A 20,738-nucleotide genomic window follows, 5' to 3' on the forward strand; every position below is an offset into this window, starting at 1 on the left:
CCGAAAACATATTGCAACACTGCAGAGACTTGGGTTTGATCCCTGTTAGTGATAACTTGGCTATGGTACTGTTTTAGAGAAATTGTTGATGGGGAGTAGGCTTGGGCGGTATGACGGTATTACGGTATACATGGGTATTTCGAAATACCGTCGGTATGATTTTCAATACCGTGACGTCACAGACTGTGCGCCAAATCACAGATGCGTTTCATTCTATTACACTGACAAGGAGTTTTGACAGGGACGACATTGGTTGTAATGCACAGCACGCGCCAGCAGAGGGCAGTCCGTCTTTCCCGCTCTCAGAGCTCAGCACAGAGCTGAGCTGAGCAAGATGGCGGCAGCATTTGCCGGCCCCGAACTCGGACAACTAGTAAAAAAGAAAAATGCCTCTGCGCCTGTTTGGCACTATTTTGGGTTTACTCGTCGCCAGTGACTTCATCCAGCACAACGAGAGACAGAGGCACTTCTTTGGGAATGTTTAAGACGGGGTGAGTGAGTGTTGACATTTTTTAATCCTATGCAACTGGTTGATGGTTTTGTAGTCGAGGTCGGACGGTTTTAAAAACGAAAGCATTTACGTGCTAAACATTCACGCGAGTAATCCAATGAATCAAATGGAAATAAGGTTTTTAACACATGCACGGAATAATATTGCCAAACTAGTTAGTGAATATAGCAAACTTTATTCAATAAGTCAAGTATTTACTCCCGGAAAATGTTTATGTATGATGATATATTGTTAACTTAGCTCACTATGGAAACAACGTCGGACATCTACAAACGCGTCCTGTATCCGATCTCAAAATGTGCCATTTGCACAATGTGTCATGTATGCAGCCCTTGTTTTGCACTTGCGCGCACGTCGCGGCACTTTGCGAGCGTCTACCGGCTCGGGCTGCATTTTACACCGAACATATAATATACCGTTTGAAACATGTATTTGCTGCCGAACGCCACCTCACTCAAGTCGACCCAAGTCATACCGTCAGTGGCGGCTGGTGGAAAATATTTTTGGTGGGGCTGTTGATATAGTGAGTAAAAATAGTTTTTGGGGGATAAATGACCCCTTAAATTGGGACTGATACCATCATATACCGTATGCCACGGTATGATGTCAGCAAGGTATGACGGTATGAAAAAAATGATACCGCCCATGCCTAATGGGGAGCCAGTGAGGAATCACTCCCTTGCCATTTCAAGCTTGATGCTGCTCTAACAACTACAGACCTATATCAGATACAGTTAAGAAAGTAGCAAGTCTATTTCCTGTTTTGGTGTAACGTTGGTTATGCGACAGTCCTGAATATTTGTGTTATTATTATTACGACCAACTATGACCATCTTCCCATAATCACCAAAGTAGAAATTGGATCCATTTTTAACAGGCATTCAAACATTCTGAACATAAAATGGCCATTTTCAGACAGATAAATCAAGGAGAAAACTTAGTTTGAGTTTTTCTGAGTTGTTTGTCTCAGCAACCAACTTTAGCGAAGTCTGGAAAGATGTGAGTCAAAAACCGTATCTAAATCCTGATCTAACATTTGACAATGCCCTACCTAACAACATGTGGTAATGCTAAATAGTCTGTTAGCTTAAGTAGGCAAAATAAAAGATTAATATATCAGAACGTGATCACTTAGGAGTATTGAAGAGTATACTCACTGTTATGGAGCATCTTTTGTCCCCTTTTTTTTCCACCTCAGGAACATTGCCAAGCTCAGGGGGTTTCCATCCAATGCAGAACTGGAGATGGCTATCCATGCATTTATTTAATCCCGGCTTGATTACTGTAATGCTCTCTTCTCCTGCCTCAACAAAACATAAATAAACTGGCTACAGCAGGTCCAAAATAGTTGTATTTTGTATTGTGTATTGTGTACTGTATGTAAAGCACTTTGTACATTCGTGTTGAGAAGGGTGCTATATAAATAAAGTTTTACTTACTTATCTTTGACGGTATCAATTGCTCACTAAAAAACCCTCAAAGGAAACCCGCATGACTGGACCATGACATTCTAAACAAATGTGCTTTGATGCCTGAACAAGTGTCTGGCTTCAGGCCCTCCAGCTCATCTGTCTAAATTTATTGAGCTGTGCTAAAAGGATGGGAAAAAATTGCTGGGATGAAGTCTGACATGATAAGGTTTGTTGTTTTTCTAATACCTCCCACATTGTCCTGTAGATGTGATACATTTATCCAAGCTGACGTTTATGAAGTGAATGTACCACTGTTTAGTTTCCTGAGAGCCAACAAAAGATACTGGAACTTGTTGCCAGATAAAGTGGTCATTGTATTGCTCGTCCTTGATGGAAGTCGCCCTTCAGCAGTCACTGTGCTGTGACAGGATCAGTGGCGGTTCTAGACCAATTTGACTGGGGGGACCACTGGGGGGCCAGTTATTTTCTGAGGGGGGCACAATAAATGCAGGACGAAAAAGAGAACTAGACAGTATGAAGTAATTGCGCATAAGAAAACAATGCAATACAGTTATTGGTATTTGTTTCAGTACACTTATTTATTTCAAATATATCTTATAGTTATTACTGTTATAGTATATATATAGTTATAAAACGGACAAGTCAAATCAAGCAATCTGATCGGTTCTTAGCCGTGATATACTGAGCATATACCACGGGTAGAATTGTAAGTTACTTTTCACAACAAGTCAGTATCCCTCCGCGCCTGAGAGACACAGTATACAGTTGGGCTGAAAAGCAAACTGCAGTTTGCTTTTCAAACTGGAACAAGAAAGCAGCGGAGAAGTAACGGGGCAGAAACCCTCCTTTTTACGTAGCGGTCCAGAAATAGACAACAAACGGCAAAACATATTCAGTGTGCAGTTCCTTTGGCATTAGGGCAGGGATATCTAGATACTCTCCAAGGTTTGACATAATGAATTGTGCTACTTTTAAAGCAAGCAACGATGTTTTCAAATCTGTAATCAAAGAGGTCCGCAAAAACGCTATCGACCAATCAGATTGCTTGATTTGACTTGTCAGTTTTATAAATATATTTAAATTTCTTCCGTTACGAAACAAACTTACAAAGCATAAGATGGAAACATTTAAGATTAACTTCGACCTCCGGGGGGGTCTTACTATGGAGGAGTGGATTGAGCAGTGCCTATCTCCAGAAAAAAAAGCAGCTAAACGACGACATGCAGAGCTACGTGAAGAGCAGGTAGACCAACTGGAAAAGTACCACCATTCAAAAGCTTTCTGATGCAGGTCTTGAAAAAAAGCAGAGAAATTATGACCGTTAGTGGCCACAGGTGCGAAAGCTCTCTCCAGAGCTACTGGAAGCCCAATCTCGGAAACCGGAGAAAGTGGAGCAATATTCTCGCCACGCCAAGCAACAGCCTAGAAGAACCTCAACCTATAAAAGTCACCACGTAAGCCATGCTACTGATGCTGGACAGTTTTTCAGTGGCTGCACAATAAACGGCAACATAGAAAAATGAATGTAAATAAATAGCCAAATAATGGATCAACGCTCTCTGTCTAAAATGTTCGCTAGCTGTTAGTGTTGTTGCATAGCAACCACCTCGCACTAGGTTTCGTGCAGAAGGCAACGGAGGGACTATTTTATTTTGAACATCATTATTTACTAATTTAAATTAGAGTGTGTATTTTTCTTTCATATTGCCACACTTGGTAACCGTTTTATAAAAGCAATAGCTCACTGTCGTGAGCTATTGCTTAATTATAGTTATAGTACAATTTTTGCACTAACACCATATCATATTTATATAAAAATAAAGGCAATGAACAGTCACATCTCTACTTTACATCTTCAATTACACGGATACAATAGTTTAACTCACTTTCAATTATCGTGGTAGTCTCTCGAAACGTAGGTTTCAATCAGTCTTTCTTGGATGCAACAGCATCTGATGATCCGAGATGAAAAGTGTTTGTTTTTCGCGCACATCAGCCGGACAGTGAAAGTGAGTGCACCGCTCTAATGGGTCCGACTAGAATGACGAATAACGTCATTTCCGCCTATTCCGTCATTCAATAAATGGTGTAATAAATCATACATTTTTCATTTTTTTCACTTTTCATTTTTAGGGGGGCCACAGGGGGTCAGAGATCAGTGTTAGGGGGGCACTGCCCCCCCCCCCCCCCTAGAACCGCCCCTGGACAGGATGCATGCAGCAGATCCTGAATGTAAACAGGCCTCGCTTTGAGCTCACCTTTATCCATGACATGTCACAGATGTCCCTCACTTCTCTCCTTATGGACACTTTATGGCGTCACAGGGTACTGACATATCTGAATGTAACCAACGGAGCTGAACAGTCATAGGGAGAGTTCTCTTTACAAATGCTGCCCTCTGTGCCAACACAGAAAACACATTGCTGACTTTATCTTGTCAGGGAGCTTAAAATGGGAGCTTTTATTCAGACCCCTGTCAGACTAAACACTGTCCAAGTGAGGCTGTGCTTTGATGTGTGACCTGTATGTTTTCAACATTACATTCAGAGAAAAAAAAAGCAGCACCTATTGGGCTTGTTCCATAAAGCTTCAAATAAACGGCACATATTTATTGTGGCTGTCAAAGGATACAGTAAAAATGACCATGCAACTAGGCATTGGCTTTTACTTGGCAAGGCACATGTAAATATGTAAATGTAAATGCTTCCAAAAGGTGTTGGTGTGTCATTATTTGTGGATAGTAATACAATTTGTATAGAGCGCGCTCTCTTTTACAAAACTAAAATGTCTTAGACCCGTCGTAGACAGTTATTGTACAGAATGAGTACAATTATGTGACACTTTAACGAGAACACAACATGACAAAAAGGCAAGGCAAGGCAAGTTTATTTATATAGCACATTTCAACACAAGGCAATTCAAAGTGCTTTACAAAAATGAAAGACATTAAGAGCATTAAGAAACATATTATGAAATTACATTTAAAAATACTAATTTAAAAGCAAAGATACATTAATAAAAGTTACAGTGCAGTGTGAGATAAAAAGAAAAAACACATGGATAAAAGTTACAGTGCAGTTTAAGATATGAATAGTTCAATTAAAAGCAGCGGCACAAAGAAAAGTCTTTAGCCTGGATTTAAAAGTAGTCAGAGTTGCAGCTGACCTGCAGGTTTCTGGTAGTTTGTTCCAGATATTTGGAGCATAATAACTGAACTTCTCAATGTTTAGTTCTGACTCTGGGGACAGAAATCTGACCAGTCCCAGAAGACCTGAGAGATCTGGATGGTTCATAATTTAGCAGAAGGTCAGAAATGTATTTTGGGCCTAAACCATTCAAAGCTTTATAAACCAGCAGCAGTATTTTGAAATCTGTTCTTTGACACACAGGAAGCCAGTGTAAAGACTTCAGAACAGGAGTGATGTGATCCACTTTCTTAGTGTTAGTGAGGACTCGAGCAGCAGCGTTCTGAATTAGCTGCAGCTTGCTAATCGATTTTTTTGTGAAACCTGTATAGACACCATTACAGTAGTCCAGTCTACTGAAAATAAAAGCATGGACATTGTTTAATTGGAGAAAGTTCTGACACATCCAGTCATTGATTTGTTCAATGCACTTACTCAGTGTTTGAATTGGAGCATAGTCTCCTGGTGAAATGGTTATGTAAATGTGTGTGTCATCCGCATAGCTATGGTAACTTCTTTTGTTGTTTTTCATTATCTGAGCCAGTGGTAGCATGTAGATGTTAAAGAGAAGAGGCCCCAAGATGGAGCCTCGAGGTACCCCACATGTCATATTTGTCAATTCAGATATGTATTTACCTATAGAAACAACGTTTTTTCTGTTGTTTAAGTAGGATTCAAATCAATTTAGAACTGTTGCCGAGAGTCACACCCAGTTTTCCAGTCGGTCTATTAATATGTGGTGGTCAACAGTGTCAAACGCAGCACTGAGATCTAATAATACTAACACTGAAGTTCTGTCACTGTCTGTGTTTAAGTGGATGTCATTGAAGACCTTTACAAGAGCAGTCTCAGTGCTGTGGTTTGGACGAAAGCCTGATTGGAACACCTCGAAACAGTTATTTAAATGCAAGAAGTTGCTCAACTGTTGAAAAACAACTTTTTGATTGCAATTATTCCTCAGTTCTGCACTAGGAGATAACTCTTCAGAAGAAACATTCACTGTCCTGACCTGATTGGTAATACAAGGTGCATACACAATGCATCCTGGGAGGTTTGTGGGTTGTGAGATTATTCCGGTCCTGCACTTCAGGCTCAAACCACCATCGCCTTTGACTTATTGTGATTGTAAGAGGTATGTGACCCTGAAGAAGGGCATCACTGATAATGGTGGGAACTTTTCTTATCCAAGGGATCAAGTACTTTCCACTGTTGACTCGTGTTTTCATTCTTTTTAAGAAAAAACTCTATTCACCAAAATCATATTGTCTGCAGTGCATTTTCTTGATGAGTGTTTTTTAACTGCACGTAAGAATAAAATGTTGGTGAGGAGGTCTGTTTCCATACTCTTGTCCACACATGGATTCAACAGCCTCTTAGCCTCATCGCCTCATCGTGTAGAAATAAATCTGTTAAAACTGTTGAACAACGGTTGTATTAGCCTTTTTATAGCTCAAGCATCCTTTTTTCTCATTAGGTGACCTTGGTGAAGGACGATGTTCCATTTTCTTTAATGTAACCCTTTTGTGCATACGTTTCCTTCCTGGTGTTCATGGTCATGTTATCACCTCAACAGAAACTTGACCTCTTTAGCTTTCTAGCATGAGATGAGAGGGGAGTTTAGCTGTTTCCAATTTCCTATCGTACACTCTAAAAACAATTGCCTTGGCTCAACAAAGAAAATCAACGCAACAGTTTGCATTGATGTTTATTGAGTTAAGACAACTTCTAATGAAATTGTCTTAAAGCAACAAAGTTATTTGAGTTAGGGGAGAAGGCTTTTCCTCTACAATCAGAGGTGTTTTTAATCACCACTTACTTAATAATTGGTATTATAAACACAAGTTTTGAAGTTGATTACTCAAAAGATTAAGTTGTTCCGACTAGTTTTACCACATTATTTAAAAATAATTTTAAGTTGTATGTACTTAATTACCCTCATTCGGGATACAAGTTTTTACCATTTATAAATTAAGTTGCTCCAAATATATTGCCTTCAATAGTTGTTTTTCTTAGCTTTTTCATGTTTTTGACTTTAAAGAAAGAAATTAATTGATTCCACAACAAAAATATTAGGCAATTCAGTTTTTATTTTGAACTGCAGTTGTTTATTTCAACACATGATGTTTCAATTGGGAGAGAATTCATTTTGTTTGAACATTTATTGACACATGCGATATGATAAGGTGCATGAACACCTGAAATCACAGATGACTGCAGCAGAGAGGAGAACCATTTTATAGTTTGGCTGCAGCACGTTGATCGGCTGCTGGAGAATGAGGTGAAATGTAATAGGTTAAAGAGAACGCCTGTGATGAGCTGATTATATGCAGCTGTGGAGTGAATGTATATACACCCAGTCTTCCTGAAAGAACTTGCGCTGAGCTTCATTTAAATCTTGAAAAAAAAGATAAATAACACAAATTGAAATTGCCCCACAAATAATAAATAAACAAATTAGCCATATTACCATGGGAAATGGGGACACAGCAAATAAATGCTGCCATCACAACAAAGTTAGAGGCCTTTGCATATTTAAAACCAGTGCCAAATATGTACAATCTGTAAAGTTTTTGTAAAGCTACAGTAACAAACTCAATGGCCACCAATCTGCAGATCACAAACATCCATTTTACAAAAGATGTAACAAAGATGTTTACACTGCCGCCAGTCGTTATTTCAAACAGTATGAACACATTTAACGCAGAATGCTTTCTCATTCATTTGTTTCCCACGACCACGATGGTTGCCATCGTATGGTCAGATCCTGGGGTGGACCGGTCACTGATGAAGGCGATGTTCATGTCGTTTTGAAGCACATTAAATAATAGGTTAGCGCATAAGAGATAATGAATTAGGTAATTGCATACTTTTCAAACTGTCACTCTTAGCTAATTCAGAGCCATTATTACCAGCTGCTTAAGCAACGCTGGTATTGTTTTCACCTATTGAGTCTGCATGTGTGTGTCATCATGGCAATGTGGTCCTGAAGACACACAGAGGTGGTTTTGAGTACTTTGCCTGTTTAAATGCATGTGGACAGATTTTGTCAATCACAACCGTGCAAGTTTTAGTGTATCTTCTCATCTTTTTTGCAGGTTCCATACCATATTCGAACTGGTTAAGTGAAGAGCAGAAGACACTTTTCAAATTTGACACAATCCTTTTCCCATGCCATTGCTGTCAACACCTATCCATGCTGAACGTTGCTAAGATATTATTGATTGGGGTGTGGCCAAAAGTGCAATATGCTTCGAAATGTAACTGACAGAGAGCAGTGCTTTTTTCCTTGGAGTTTATTTAATTTCAAGATTTTGAATTACGTCGCTAAACTCCTTAGGTCCTCTTCCTTTTCTCCAAGGTACACGACAAGGCAGCGGATGGCTATAGTTCTCTGCGTACTTCAATTGTATTGTGCTATTTTTGAAAAAGGAAAAAAAGAGAAATTACCTAAATGAATATATTCTGAAGGGGTGACTGCCAACAACTTGCATTTCAATGACAACTCTAAATAACGATCCTACCTCAAGAAGCATGTCCTTGATCTGCTTCGTTTATTGACTTAAAAAAAAATTCAAGTTGTAGCAAGTAATGCAATTGGCTTGATAACTTAATTGTTCTACACCGTGAGTTAAGAATGTCAAGTCCATTCCCACTTAAAATGCCTGGACAAGTTCCGACAGTTAAGACAAATAGAAATATACAAAGGACATTTTAATGTGAGTGTCATCTTTTGTCATTCAAATACAGTAAATAGCCTTGTTGCACTGTATAGGCAAATTGCTGTTTGACTAAAATTTTGAACTGTGAATAGTTATGTGAGAGAATACAAAGTAGTAGAGGCTACTGCAGTAGCCTCTACTACTTTGTATTCTCTCACATAACTATTTACTACTATTCAACTTTTTTTTCTCTCACATAACTATTCACAGTTCAAATTTTTTTTTAAATGTCCTTTGTATATTTCTATTTGTCTTAACTTTCGGAACTTGTCCAGGCATGTTAAGTGGGAGTGGACTTGAAATCCTTAAGTGTAAGGTTTAGAACAATTAAGTTATCAAGCCAATTGCATTACTTACTACAACTTGAATTTGTTTCCACTTCTCCCTCAACCAAACATCCCCTCCTGGCTTTAAATACATCACGAAACCCCGCCCCTCCCGCCATGGTGGCGGCCTTGCTGTAATCCACAATCAGAACATCCAGATCACAGAACTAAACCTCCCCTCAGTATCATCCTTTGAATTCATTGCCTTCAAAGCCCCTCCCTCACTGACAGTCATCCTCATCTACTGGCCTCCTAAACCTCATCCCTCCTTCCTCTCCGATTTCACTGAATTCCTCACACTTGCCTCATCCCTGTCTCAACGTCTGTTACTACTTGGTGACCTCAACATTCACATTGACTCACCCACCTGCAAGCTGGCATCCGAATTCACAACCCTACTGGACAATTTCTCTATCACCCAACATGTCACCTTCCCCACCCATGACAAAGGACACATTCTTGATCTCGTCTGCTCTACCAACCTCCCAGTGATTGACCTCCACCCTTGCCCATTTCCCCTCTCCGACCACAAACTCATACAATTCACCATTGCCTCCCCCACCCGAAACCCCTGCTCACCCAGAAACACCACCTTCCGTAATCTACACTCCATTGACCATAACCATCTCTCCAAACTGCTATCGTCTAATCTCCCCCTGGACGCAACCCTCAGCTCACCTGATGATCTGCTCAACCACCTTAACTCCACCCAACTCACCTCCCTCAAGACTTTAGCCCCCCTCAAAAATAAAACTGTTACTTTCAAGACCTCCTCACCCTGGTTCACACCCGCACTGCGTAAAATGAAGCAGCGAGGCCGCCAACTTGAACGTCTTTCAAATAAATCATCCCTCACAGTCCATTACATAAGCTACAAACTCCATCTCAATGCATACAGAGATGCTCTTATTGCCGCTAAATCTGCCTACCTCTCCAACATCTTCACTGACCCCTCCCGTAACCCCAGGACCCTCTTCTCCACAGTTAACAAGCTCTTCAAACCCCGTGCTGATAACCTCCCTACTTCTACTTCCGCTACTTGCAGCTCATTCCTCCAGTTTTTTGCAGACAAAATTAACGCCATTAACCACTCCATCTCAGCTCCATCTGATATAAAAGCATCTCCCCCAAACTCCACGCTACCATTTCTCCCCCCATCTCCCTTGACCTCCTGACTCCTCCTCCCCAGCGCCGCCTCTCCCAGTTCAACCTGGTTAACCCACTTGAAATACTCCATCTGATCGGTTCCTCAAATCCCAGAACCTGCTCCCTTGACCCTCTAGTCTACCAACTCCTCTCCTGAAGTCCTGCCTCCCCGTCCTCTGCCCCTATCTTGCTAACCTTTTCAACTCCTCGCTCTCCCATGGAACCGTCCCCTCTGCCTTCAAAACTGCTGCCGTTACTCCAATCCTCAAAAAACCTGGTCTTGATCCCTCCTCCCTCACTAATTACCGCCCCATCTCCAACCATTCCTCTCAAAAACTCTTGAACGCATTGTAGCCACGTCTCCTCACGCATACCAAATCATGGCATCACATCACCCCAGTCCTCAAAGACCTCCACTGGCTTCCTGTCTCCCATCGCATCAACTACAAAATTCTGGTCCTCACCTACAAAGCACTCCACCATTTGGCACCCCCTTATCTCACAAACCTTCTCACTCCTTATCAACCCCCACGGTCCCTCAGATCCACCGCAGCCGAACTCCTATCCATTCCCACATCCACACTCTGCAGCTTTGGGGACAGAGCCTTCTCAGTGGCAGCTCCTAGGCTCTGGAATTCCCTCCCCCAAGATCTCTGTGACTCTGAGTCCCTCACAGTCTTTCAGTCCCACCTCAAAACACATCTTTTCAACTCTGTCTACCCATAAGCCATAAAACTTCCTCTTGACTGCCTTTTTATTTTTTTATTTTACTATACTTGTTTGCCTGTCCTTGTTTGTCTACCCTCCCTCATAGTGTAAAGCGTCTTTGAGTTGTGAAAAGCGCTATATAAATAAAATGTATTATTATTATTAAAATTATTTGCATAACAATGTACTGAATGTAGAACAGGTAAAAGTACTCATTCTGCCCAATGGCCCATTTCAGTCATGGTCAGCACAATTTCCCATAGGCTGGAGGACTGAAAACCAGAGACGGTTCTGAACACAGGTTTAACATCTTTATCTCCTTTTCAATAAAACATCTTTGGTGATGCTTTTTGATTCTTCCCCATGGAGAATAACTTTTTGCGGTACAACTGTGACTTTATACATCCAGGGCTACAAATTTAATGGACGCTAGTTTTGAGGTAAGTCTCGTAAATGGTAAATGGACTGTACTTATATAGCGCTTTATCCAGTCTTTAAGACCCCTCAAAGCGCTTTACATATTACATGTCATTCACCCATTCACACCCATTCATACAGAGCAGTGTACCTTACTCTAGGACCTAACATTCACACACATTCACACACCGTTGGCCATGCCATCGGGAGCAACTCAGGGTTAAGTATCTTGCCCAAGGATACATCGACATGTTGACTGCATGGGCTGGGATCGAACCCACAACCTTCTGGTTGAAAGACGACCACACTCCCTCACAGCCACAGTCGCCCTCGTTTGTGGTTAGATAGAGCAGGGGTTCCCAAACTTTTCAGCCCGCGACCCCCAAAATAACAGTGCCAGAGAATGGCGACCCCCTGACGACGGGGGTCAATTTCTTTTTATCAATTTTTTTTTTTTAATTTTCCATTTTTATTTTGTAATCATCTCGCGACCCCCACTTTGGGAACCCCTGAGATAGAGGATAGATAAGTAGATGCCAACTTAATGTGTGTGTATGTGTGTTGTAATTATTTTTTTTTCTAATGTCACTGCATCAAATCTTTCCCAACCTGTTGATTATGGAAAGTTTGCACGTAAGATAACACAAAATTACATGTATTAAAACGTAAACGTGAGTTAAGGAAAACACCGGCCATTCTCGTAAATTACAGGGTGAATAAAAACAAACACATAATGAAATATAAGACCCCTGATTTGAAGATTGCCAGGCGACTCTCATCAGAACGAGGTGTAGTATCATGTAGTGGTGAAGATGTTTGGTGACTCGTCAGATTCTGTCACCAGCAGCGTTAACCCAATATTTATTTTTAAATAATGACGAAAATAATCTGTAGTCTGTCTGTCAGTTTGACAAAATAGAACAAATGGGGCATTTTACCCTTATCCACAATTTACAGTCATACACACACGTTTCCTCTCTGTGAGGAGCAGCCGGTTCAGCTGTCAGAACAAAGCTTAAACGGCCATTATAGTCGACTGTCTAAAATAAGACTCAAGCACTTCATTTTGTGAAAATTGCATTGACATTTTCTTGTTTAGGCACAATGGGCAGCAGTGTTTCAAGCCTTATTAAGTGGAGGAGGAAGAAAAGGTGTCAACCCCCTTACAGGTGTTTGGTTTTCGACATGTCACCCTTTCCCATCTACTGAGTTGCAGGTGTTCATGTCATATTATTTTAGTTTGTCAAGGTTTAAGAAACTGGGTAGATTTGTAATACAAAACAGGGTCATATAAATACCAGTATATCATGGGATTTATAATGTAAAAAGTAATGAGTAACTGTGAGCTAAATATCAATGTTATGGAATAAAAAGTATTACATTTTCCTCTGGTATGTAGTGTACTGGAATTATGAAGTAGCATAAAATGGAAATACTTAAGTAGAGTACAATTATGTGGAAAAAATACCATCAGAATGGTACTTGAGTAAATGTTCTATGAGATGGTTAGCGCTATTGCTACTGAAAACAAGCTAAGTGATGTTAAGTTTGTTAGCCAGATAACTCTAAAATGATACAGGCAGATTTATTTTTCTTGATTTATTCACCATTATTTGCTATTGTATTATTTTCACTCATTTGGCAGGTAACATTAACAGGTGCTGTTCCGAATGTTCTAGTGCTCCGGAACATAACAGAGAACAATTCTAGGTTCCGATGGAAGAATAGAGGAGATCCAACTGAATTTCAGTCATTCAAACTGAGTTTTTACACCAGAGAGACATAGCAAGAGAGAGAGAGAGAAAACATTTTACAAACCTATATATATATATCTGATATATCAGCTTCTTGGACAAACATGTACCAAAGATACCACACATACTTTTGTGGCAACACAGTAAGTTGTATTTATTTGGATTCTTTTTTTGGTGTACATTTATATAAAGATGGGAAATCTCTATTTTCTAGTTTGTAGAAGTTTTTTATATTATACATCCTTATTTATATTAGTGTGCTGAGAAAACACAATAAGCAATAGCGTTTTAACAAGCAGTTTAAACTGTCTGTGTCAGTTTTACTTATCTCCATATTAAGTGATTATATAATATGACAGTGATAATTTCTATGTTTATTCATTACAAATACTTAGTTACTTTCCACTAGAACTGTTTAGCTCTTCGAGGTTAACTGACCTAATATATACACTTTTTTTTAGTATTGTCACCACGTTCTTAAGAATTATATGGACGAGTTGGCAGCTGCCATGGCTGGACTGTCAATCAAAAGTTATCAGTTATCAAGCGATGGTATGGACAACTTAACAGCTGACTTGGCTAGACTTACTATGAGGAGTCAGCAGGTAACAGATGAGTGTGTGGATGAAATAACAGCTGCCTTCAGAGGACTCTCCACTAATGCACAGCAGCTTCCTGTTAGTGCCTGCACCGAGAATCCTCAAAAACAGAGACAAGTCACTGTGTCCACGCTCCCTGAGACCCTGAAGCCCACTAATGCCCTGGTGAATAATATTTACTTTTGTTAGTTTGACTTAAACTTACTTACATTAAGTGATCATATAATATGACAGTGATAACTTCTATGTTTATGCATTGCAAATACTTAATTATTTTTTTGTTAGTTCTTTAAGGTTATACAACCATATGTTTGTCACCAGGTAACAAGTGATCATTTGGAAAAATGTATCCCAGCCTTTGAAAAAACTCAAAGGGAGAGGACAGTGAAGGCCATGAAGCCAAAGCCAAGACGTAGTGGAGTGCTGCGCAGGTATGTTCTCTAACAGCAACACTCTATTAAACATGTCTTTATTGACTATATACAGCTTAAGTTCATCCTATCATAAGGCTAGTTAAACTCCGGAGCGCTGAGAAGTGTTTTCACTTGCCTATAATTTCACGTCTGAAGTTTATTGTATGTTGCATTGATTGTTGATTCAGGGTTAGGACATTCATTTAAACAACGCTGTAGCTATTGTGCATATGAGAATAAAGCTTTTGAATGTTGGATTTGAAACTTGTGTATATGTTTTCCAACAGTAAAAAGAATAACTGCTGCTCAGTCCTGCCATCATGTCTCCGCCTGCCACGGAGCGTCAGATTGCTAGAGAAGTTGGACAACCTCCGCCTGTAATACCCTCCTAAAGGATCAAGCCAACACTGAAGAATATTAACAGTTCTAAATAAATGACCAAAAGTCTATATCACTCATGTTATTATTAACAGTTGTATTAATATATTGTATATTTTATTGCATTTACTTATTGTATTCTGATAACATAAAATAGAAGACAACACAACAATGTCACATTAGAAAAGAAGAACCCAATATATGTGGTATCAAAAATGTTTCCTTTTCTCAGTGTATTTTTCAAATGGAAAACATGCCTTTTTTTTTAGGCAAATTCAGGCACTACGCGTAACTATTCCAAATGTTGGGCTCCTATACTGAATTTAATGACCATGAGCAAGCAATGTTCCGTCCACTACTTTACAAACTCATATGCTCTTAAAAGTGTTTAGCCTAATATAATGTTTTTGTCCGTCATTAGGCCTAATTGTTTGTCCAGCTATTCCTTCCTTTGTTATGATAATCCCTTGTCAGATTAATAGAGGTAATTATGCACGTAAACATACTTTGTTAAGTATGCTATTCAAAATAAATGCAGTTGAGTAAAAGTACACGATTAACCTCTGCATTGTTTAGGAGTAAAAGTACAAAGTAGCATTACATGGAAATACTAAAGTAAATTAAAAGTATCTCAAAATTGTACTTAAGTACAGTACTAGAGTAAATGTACTTAGTTACTTCTCACCTCTGATTGTAAGTATATTATAATAGCATTATGATAAAGTCTTGATAAGATCAGTATGGTTGCCTCTGTTTAGCGAAGGTTCTAAGTGTGTTTTGTATGACCTTAGTGTAACAAATGATATGCAGGAACTCACCAGATTTTGACACAGAGCTCACTATCACAGAAAACTGAGAGTTAAGGAACCGAGCAGACGAATCAAAGCCCTATTTCTGTTAGAAAACACAACTTAGGTAGCTTCTCAGTGGGATATTTGACCTAGATATGTGAGCAGAATACCTAAAAGTGCAAGTCTTTGTCAAGCATGGATCTAACGCATTCCTTTATTATATCACATTCTGTTAATCTGCATAGCTGAACCAAAGTAACTGTTCATCAGAACGACATTGCAGGGTTGTTCAGTTAAACTTCGAGACACACACACAATCTATCACATGGTAAGATGAAGCACGGTTGTTGCCTCTAAAGCAGGAGTTTGGATCCTGTTCCAATTGAGGGTACAAATCTTTTTTCTTATTTATTTTGTGCAGACAAAGCAGCTTTCTCCAAAAAACAATAAAGCTTGCAACATGGAACAAAACCTTTTCCATGTTCACCTTTAAGAATTTTTTTCATGTGTACTCTGCCAGTATTTTTCTGTGGTTTTCCCACAATGCTGTTTAAAATTGTTTTGCTCTGCTTCAGTGTTTTGCTGAAGGCGAGGATAAATTAATCAGAGAGACACGTACAGAGTTGTGATCTGTAAAAGAGAGAACATATTTTGGGATATTTTGTCTGACAAAATTGATTTTCTTATTTCTTAGAACTAACATAGTTTGGAAACACAGAGAGATGATATAAGGGATTATAAAAACAAGATGACATAATTAATTTCACCCTCAACAACTGTCAGGGAAGAACCAAATTATTAAGGCGGAATTGAGGTGAAATTCAAGATCAGTTGCAAGATGGTTACAGTAATTTCTTAAGACATTAGGTCATTATATCTAATGGCTTGCATTTTATGGAAAATCACAAACGTGAAAGCCAATTTGGAACACAATCTTGGCTCATCGGTAAATCCAGGTCATTTCAAGCCTATATGAGAAACAGCTGTGCATGCTTACACAAAATGAGCCTTGTTAATTCTCTGAAGTTTTTCCGGGGAAGATTAAGAGTTTGTTTATATGTGCGAATGATTACTAGGGTGGCTTTCACTGCCTGGGCCAAGGGATTAGAAAAGCATAAGGATCTGAAATGTAAAATGGTCTGTTATCTCCTGCAAGAGAGGAGTGTGGGGACCAGATGTTATCTTTATGTGGGTAATGGGTTATCACATCTCCAGGCACAGATTACAGATTTATTGTCCTTCTCTCCCTCCCTTAGACATTATTGAAGTTTTTCATTATCTTGTCCACACACTGTCACCTCAATGACTCAGCTCCTTCTCCTCAGCCGGATGCATAGTCACAAAGCAGCTTAGTCCCCGTCACCTCATTTACCCTCTCACACCAATCATAATAGCTCCTTATCGCCATAAACATATCATTGAATTCTAGAAATGACTTTCCGGTTATTAACTTTCATATTGCATTGCTAAAGCTGATGGGAAGATGGGGAATTTATTTGGTCATAGTTTGAGGATTAGAAATGGTTAATTGTTGTTTGGCTTTGGCAACTTAGAAGGCGACTCTGAATAGCTTGACAGATGCACTTATCAAACAATATAATGGCTGTAGAGTCAGATGTCAAAGTATAACAAAGAATCTGCAAAGACAATTAACCAAGAGGCAGGATTTGGTCTGGTTCATTTAGCAAGTATCTACCCAAATGAGCCGTTAACCGCGCTGACGCATCAAACAAGGAAATAAAAAAAAGAGGCTGTGACCCATATTGACAAATGAGAATTTTCAAGCCTCTTCGCACCAAATTTAATCTACAGTTACTTGGCTTAATTACTTGACAAATTTAAGTTGGCTTTTTTTAATTTACGCACCAAGTTCAGTATGTGGGATAAACTGGGATTAAAATATATTCTGTGGACCCATGTGAGCTGTCACATTAAAATGTACAAAATTTGGGATCATGTCAAAGAGCCTGATATTTCTAGTCACGTAATCCTCCCACAGCGAAGTCCAAAAGTACTGTATGCAGCTTTCTGAAAAAGACAGTCCATTAAGTCCTGGATATCCCTAAGATTGGAGCTTGTGTACTTTGATTTCAGTAAGAATACAGCCATGCTAGCAGCTCTTTGAGGCTTTACTTAGGCACAGCTTTGAAATAAATATGGAAACGACAACTTGTTGACACGCTTACAACGCTTATGTTGACACGCTGATGTTTACTCTATTCAGGATCTTAGTTGAGAGTGTTACTATTCTTAAATTGCCTTTTAACAAAAAATAAAGCTAATACGGTTTAAAATGTCAAACGTTTTGCATGCATTCGGTTATCAATTATTTGGACAAACACATTGACCTGAATATATTGCTACTTGATAAGTCACATGATAATCAACATTGTTACAGTTCATCCCAAGGGGAACCAAAATATCTGTAGCAAATGTCCTTGCAACACATTTGTAGTGCCCCTGTGTGCATTTGCTATGATTCCATTACTTATGACTGATCAGAAAAAAAGCAACAATGCAAAACTAGTCAACTATGTCGCGAATACAGTCAAGCAAAAGGCAAGTACAACACAACAAGCCAGTTAAGTTACTAACCTGGTACCGTTGCCCGCTACCCTGGACCCGGTTGTAGTGCGATATAGCAACCCAGTCTCACGGCATTTCGTGTTATAGTCACAACATTTAATCTATTGATTCGTGTTCACCTCACCAACACGATTTTCCCCTTTTTTCGTGTCACACAGAATGATTTTAAAAGCAATGTATTTCTATTGGTTGTGTGTTTCGTGCCTGCAACACGTCTTTTTGTCCGGTCGGGTCTTGGAAGACCAGAAGCTGTGTGGTTCATAAAAACATGTTCTTTATATACATGTACAGTACAGTGTACACAGTGCACTACATGTACAGTACACTACATGTACAGTGCAGTGTACAGTGGGCGCTGTAAAATAGCTGTCCACTGCTCCTAGTACTAGACTCCTGGTACTAGGATGGGTTAAATGCAGAGGCCAAATTTCTCTGTGTGTGCTGTGTGCTCTGCATGTGTGACCATTAAAGAGGGTTTCATCCCTCCCATTCTATTCTATTCTATATACTGTCTATGGTTCTTACTCAATATCAAGCCACGATTATTGTTTTTATTTTTAAATCGTATAATGTCTGACTTTTTTTGTCGTCCGCAAGGAAAACAAATGGGGCTCAGAGCCTCAGAATACTGAAATCTGTATTTTTAAAAATATTTTTTTCCTTCTAATTTGTTATTCTTTTCTAAATAACACACTGTTATTTACTCAACAATAACACACGATTATCCTTGTTTTTATTTATTTGTTTAATTCTATAATCTCTGGCTTTTTTGGCGTCCGTCAGGAACTGCATTTCAAAATAAAATAACCAGAAACAGCACACCCACTGAACTGATTACCCAAGATCCTCAGCTATGGTTGAAGCTCGGTGATTGGATTGTTTAGCCGCAATGCACGTTGGGATATGATGTTATGTGATATGAAATCCGAAAAAACGTTTAAAAAAAAAGAAGGATAATAATACTTTATTCAGAGTGTACTTGCTTTTCTCTTTGAAAGTCATCACATAACGGCATTGTAATACACGGTTCAGCTGCATTAAATATTACACATCTGCCGTAGTTATTTATTTATAGAGCCCTAATTAGAAGACTTCTGGAAAAACTGGAAGAACTGCCACCGAAACTGAATGCGTGACGTGGATCATAAATATATCAGCAATTAAACAACATCTTCAATTTCTCTTCACACAATACGTCTCCCTGCAGTATCAACATTAATTCGGCTGACTTTTATATTTGATCCAATTGGTAAATAGGTTATATTTACACCATAATGGTGCACAGTTGATATAAAAGGACTTGTAGTTTTTTAAGATATTACTGATTTTCTTTGAATATAAGAATGTAAATACTGATACTAGTCAGGGGTTTTGGGTGATGGGAGACACATCTATGGATTCAGAATTTCAATAGCTTACCATCAAATGACGGATATACCTTTCTGTCTGTTTTACAAATCAGATATTAATGTGTTGAAGTAAAACATGTGAAATAATATAGCAATATCCTGTAAAATTATGTGAAAACGTGAATAAAACTACACATCTTCAGATGTTATACATACATACAATGGGGCAAAAAAGTATTTAGTCAGCCACCAATTGTGCAAGTTCTCCCACTTAAAAATTAGAGAGGCCTGTAATTTTCATCCTAGGTATACCTCAACTATGAGAGACAAAATGACAAAAAAAAATCCAGAAAATCACATTGTCTGATTTTTAAAGAATTGATTTGCAAATTATGATGGAAAATAAGTATTTGGTCACCTCCAAACAAACAAGATTTCTGGCTCTCACAGACCTGTAACTTCTTCTTTAAGAGCCTCCTCTGCCCTCCACTTGTTAACTGTATTAATGGCACCTGTTTGAACTCGTTATCAGTATAAAAGACACCTGTCCACAACCTCAAACAGTCACACTCCAAACTCCACTATGGCCAAGACCAAAGAGCTGTCAAAGGACACCAGAAACACAATTGTAGACCTGCACCAGGCTCGGAAGACTGAATCTGCAATAGGTAAGCAGCTTAGTGTGAAGAAATCAACTGTGGAAGCAATTATTAGAAAATGGAAGACATACAAGACCACTGATAATCTCCTTCGATCTGGGGCTCCACGCAAGATCTCACCCCGTGGGGTCAAAATGATCACAAGAACGGTGAGCAAAAATCCCAGAACCACACGGGGGGACCTAGTCAATGACCTGCAGAGAGCTGGGACCAAAGTAACAAAGGCTACCATCAGTAATACACTACGCCGCCAGGGACTCAAATCCTGCAGTGCCAGACGTGTCCCCCTGCTTAAGCCAGTACATGTCCAGGCCCGTCTGAAGTTTGCTAGAGAGCATTTAGATGATCCAGAAGAGGATTGGGAGAATGTCATATGGTCAGATGAAACCAAAATATAACTTTTTGGTAAAAACTAAACTAGACGTGTTTGGAGGAGAAAGAATGCTGAGTTGCATCCAAAGAACACCATACCTACTGTGAAACATGGGGGTGGAAACATCATGCTTTGGGGCTGTTTTTCTTCAAAGGGACCAGGACGACTGATCCATGTAAAGGAAAGAATGAATGGGGCCATGTATCGTGAGATTTTGAGTGACAACCTCCTTCCATCAGCAAGGGAATTGAAGATGAAACGTGGCTGAGTCTTTCAGCATGACAATGATCCCAAACACACCTCCTGGGCAACGAAGGAGTGGCTTCGTAAGAAGCATTTCAAGGTCCTTGAGTGGCCTAGCCAGTCTCCAGATCTCAACCCCATAGGAAAT

At 39.3% G+C, this 20,738-nt stretch overlaps 1 long non-coding RNA gene across 1 annotated transcript; it reads left to right on the forward strand.

The window, feature by feature from the left end:
• Positions 1 to 208: 208 nt before the first annotated feature.
• Positions 209 to 15,750, forward strand: LOC307044184. The gene is made up of 3 exons (XR_013809557.1): positions 209 to 491; positions 14,120 to 14,229; positions 14,499 to 15,750. It is a non-coding gene; the product is annotated as an uncharacterized lncRNA (long non-coding RNA).
• The last annotated feature ends 4,988 nt before the right edge of the window (positions 15,751 to 20,738 follow it).

Source organism: Notothenia rossii (genome assembly GCF_949606895.1).
Source record: "Notothenia rossii genome assembly, chromosome: 6".
Taxonomy (NCBI): domain Eukaryota; kingdom Metazoa; phylum Chordata; class Actinopteri; order Perciformes; family Nototheniidae; genus Notothenia; species Notothenia rossii.